This window comes from Phascolarctos cinereus, unplaced genomic scaffold (genome assembly GCF_003287225.1).
Source record: "Phascolarctos cinereus isolate Bilbo 61053 unplaced genomic scaffold, phaCin_HiC Scaffold_5;HRSCAF=322, whole genome shotgun sequence".
NCBI lineage: Eukaryota > Metazoa > Chordata > Mammalia > Diprotodontia > Phascolarctidae > Phascolarctos > Phascolarctos cinereus.
This window is the reverse complement of record NW_027555958.1, coordinates 467,599,090-467,603,746: the sequence shown is the minus strand read 5'-3', so window position 1 is coordinate 467,603,746 and position 4,657 is coordinate 467,599,090.

The window sequence follows — 4,657 nt, the reverse complement described above, 5'->3', positions numbered from 1 at the left end:
GCCAAGAGTTTATTTACTGGGAGCCCTTATTCTACTGAGGAATCATAAGCATTGGCTGCCAAAGCTGTCTCAAAAAAGGATGACTCAGTTTGACCTAATGTTGTTTTGTCCCCTGGTCTCTCCTTTGAAGAGAAGGCTGTGAATTCTTTCTGTACACTTGCCTCCTGAAGAGCATGCAAGTCTCAAGGCTCCATCCCTTGGCCCTGAATCTGATCCCAATATCCAAATTTATTTCCAAAGGATGAAGTGTCCCCTGATTTCTGCTAAACTGAGGTTGTTAACATAACTAACATAGTAGTTAGATTGTTCTGCACTTGAGACTTGGGAAGACCTGTGTTCAAATCCTGCCTCAGACACTTATAGTCACCAAAGTTAGCTTCCTTAAACTCAAGTCAGATGTGTCATCCCCTTCCCTCCCATTCAATAAACTCTAGTGGCTCCTTATTACCTCCAGAATTGAGTCTAAAGTGCACTGTTTGTCATTTAAAACCTTTCTTAACCCAGTCCCTTCCTACCTTCTTCTCAGACCTTATCTGTCCCCCTTCCCCCTCCACACACATACACTAAGATCCCATGACACTGGCCTCCTTCCTGTTCATGGCACAAGACGCTCCATCTCTGGACTCTGGGAATTTTCTCTGGCCATTTCCCACTTCTGGAAGCCTCTCTCTTCTCGTCTCCACTTCCCGGCTTCCCTGCCTTCCTTCAAGGCTCAGTTAAAGTATCCCCCTGTACACACTTCTTATGTACAAGTATTTATGCAGAACTCATGAACACCAAGTAGGTCCTGGAATCTCTGTCTGCTGGTACCCTAGAAAGGTGACCTTGAATTTTTTTGAATGGTAGAGGAACCTAATGAATATCAACTGAGAACTTGAAGCTGTTCTCATGCAAAGAGTAATTAAACTTTTTTTCTCCCAACCCTGATGAATGAGTGTGCTGATCCTAGGCTAATTTGGTTGGTGGCTATAAGAGTAAGATAATTTTAAGACAGGATTTGTTATAACCTGGAGTCTACTATCAAAGGTCAAAACAGATCATCTCCATAGCCCAGAGTGGGAAGGGACCTAAGAGGCCACCATCTCGTCCAATGTAGACCTGGGCAGGAATGTCCCCTATAACATCCCAGACAAATGGTCATCCAGACTTTGCTTGCAGACTTCCATTGATGGGGAACTCATTACTTTTCATGGCTACCCAGTCCAGTTGTGGACTGAGCCCAGCTAAAGGCAGATAGAATGCAGTGAGGCTGTAAGTTAGGGGCTAGTCCTATCTGTCAGCACCACTCTGGGTAGGGAGGAAAGGGGGCAGTTCATTGCATTTAGGTCAGTCCTCACGGTAGAAGTATGGCCGCAGAAGAATGACTTTTAGTTTGTTTGGCCAAATGGTCTCCTCTGGGCCACTGTCCGGTAGAGATGATTCTGGATGCTATATTTAGGGCTCAACAGTAGACTCATGACCTCTAGGTGAAACTTTTACTGCTGAAGAGATCAAACAAGATGCAGAGCATATCTGGCATACTATTGCATGACCATTATCTGTTATTATTACTTATGTCCATTTTACAGAAGAGAGAGCTAAAGTTCAGGGATTTCCCTGAGGTCACACCACCAGGAAGTGGGGACAGCGGGATTAGACCATGAGGTAGGTCTTCCTGATCCCAACTCCAGCCCTTTTCTGTAGAAAGAATACAAAATTAAAGAGAAAAAAAATCTTTAAGTGTAGGTGGAAGCTGACAGTGAGCATATTCCTTCATAGGCACAGGTCATGGTGGTTCTAACTATTAAGTGGTGTTTTAGCAACTGTTGGGTTTCTGGTTTCTAAAGGTTATTCTGCCTTCTTCTCTGCATTGCCAGGGAGTTTTGCTTGGCTGTTTGCAGTAATAGCCGTGGTCTGACTGTGTGCAATGCCAATATGGGTCAATCTATGTCTTATGATTAGTCTACCTTAGGCTGTCTGCAGCTAGGTGGCGCTGTAATGCGCGCAGCACCAGGCCTGGAGTCAGAAAACTCATCTTCCTGAGCTCAAATCTGGCCTCAGACACTTACTTAGCTTTGTGACCCTGTGCAAGTCACTTCACCCTGTCTGACCCAGCTGCTCATCTGTAAGCTGGAGAAGGAACCGCTCCAGTATCTTTGCCAAGAAGTAGGAGCACAAAGACGCAGACACGACCGAAATGGCCAAGCAGCAAGGCTGACCACCTAGAGCTTTCCCTTCTCCTCTGCTCCTCACCCGACAATCACACCTCCTCACCAGCACCGTGTACCCTTGCTCCCGTCCCCTCTCTTCTCCAAAGATTGGGCACCCCGCCACCCTCCTCTCCCACTTATGTCCAGTCTCTCCCTATCTCCTTGCTCCTTTCCTGCTGTCTACAGACACACTCCAGTCTCTCATCCAAAAATAAAACAAAAGACTACAATAGCAACCACACGCCTTCCAAGGTCCTACCATCTGCACAATCATCTTACGTATCGGCTTCCTTTCCTGGCCAACCTCCTTTCCAAAAGTTCGTGTGTCCACTTCTCCTTTCACTTGCCTTTAGTTGAGCCTTTGCGATCTGGTCCCCAAAGTAACCGAGAAAGTGGCCTGATCCCAGCTCTGGTGAATGTCCTCTTCTCAGGGCTCTTCTTCTTCACTTCTCTGCTCCATCTGACACTGTAGACCACCTTCTTGTCCAGCATCCTTTCTGCTCTCTGGCTTGAGGGCTCTTCGCTCTCCTGCTTCTGCTCCCACTTGTCTGGCTGTTATTTCTCAATTTCTTTTTCTGATTCATCACCCATGTGACACAGGTAACAGCAGATATGGCCCAAGGCTCTGTCCTCAACCCTCTTCTCTTTTCGTTCTCTATTCTCTCCCTCCCCCTTCCTTCTGTTCTCCCTCCCTCTTTCCTTCCTTCCTTCTTCTCCTCCCTCCTCCTCCTCCTCCTCCTTCTTTCTCGCTCTCTTTTCCCCCTCTTGCTCCCTCCTGTGTCTCTCCCCTCCCGACTACATCTATTCTCATGGATTTATGGAGAAGATAAGTTCTCAGATAGATACTTCTAGTCCAAGTCTTTCTTACATCCTCAACTATTTATTGGACATTTCAAGCTTTATCTTCCACAGTCATCTCAAACTCAACACGTCCATAACAAAACTCATTATCTCATCGCCCCCAATCTACCCCCTCTTTTGCAAACTTCCCTATTTCTATTGAGGGTACCATCATTCTTTTGGTCACTTGGGTTCATAGACTTGGTGGCCTCACTCCCATCCATTCTACATACTGAATCAATTGCTAAACCTCATCATTTCTAGCCCATGACATCTCTTGAATACATGCCCTCCTCTCCTCTCAGTCAACCACTAACCCTGGTCAGGCCCTCATTGCCGGTGGCCTCACCTACATCAGCGACTTCCTCTTTAATTCCCATCTCAAGCCTCTCTCTACTTCTTTTTGTTCACACAGCTACCAAAGTGATTTCCCTAAAGTCTAAGTCAATCACACACTCTTCCTACTCAACAGCAAACTCCAGCACCTCCCTATTACTGCCTGGATCAAAAGTAAACACATCTCTTTGACGTTTAGACATTGTCATGGTCTGTTCCTTCCTTCTGTGGTGGGGTTGAGGGCAGAGGTTCATCCAGTCCATTATTCCACCCCACTTGGTCCAGACACCTTTATCAGGTGAGAACACATCTTGATTGACTCCATCCATCCACCAATCAGAGGGATGCACAAGGCTTGGGCATCTCTTGTTGAGTTAATAAATCAGAGGACTGAAGCCAGGTGCACCAGGAAGTCTGTGTGGGTGGGTTGAGAGACTTGATTATATAAATCAGGCATTCAAGCACCTGACTGCTTAATGGTGGAAGCCCCCAGCCAAGCCCCCGAAGATTAATCATGGGGGAGAAGAGTGTACCTCAGCCTTTTTTCTCCCCCTCATTGAACAAAGGCATACCTTTTAGACATTGGAGGGTAAGGAGGTGGACTTGGCACCCTCCTGTGTCTGCATCAGGAACTAAAATTAGACCCACTGAGGCAATGCAGCTTCAAGAATCAGTAAGGAGACTGGAAAAAAAGCTACAACAATCCTGAGAATGTCACGAGTTCCCCAAAGAGGTCTAAAAGGACCTTCCAGCAGCCGGGAGATTCCTGAGCCCACTTTCTCCGGGATTCTATCTGTACTTGAATGACAATATGTCACCAGTCTTTGGGATATTGCACAACTCTTATTTCATCCTAGTAAAACACTCCTCTCTAAAACGTAGTTAAATTTTACTGACTAGTTGATATTGGCTAATAAACATTAGGAGAAACACACTGGAGAGGGTCATGAATCACATAGTACTAAAAAGACATCCCCCTCCCATGCCCCACCCCCAGCCCTTCAGGGTCAGCCACTAGGACAGTGAGGGTCAAGCCACAGCTGTGCTGGGGCACCTGACCTGCCAGCGTGAATAGGAGTTGGGAGAGTGGTTGTGGAGGACGGGTTACGCTCACTTTGCAGCCCTCTTAATCTTTTTATTCCCCAACCAGCCATACTGGCTCACTCACCTTCAGCAGCCACCCCTGACTCAGTCCATGTGAACTCCTCAAGGTCAGGGACTGTCTTTTACCTTTCTCTGTGCCTCCAGTGCTTGACACAGTGCCTGGCAGTGAATGAACTTTGGTAGATTGA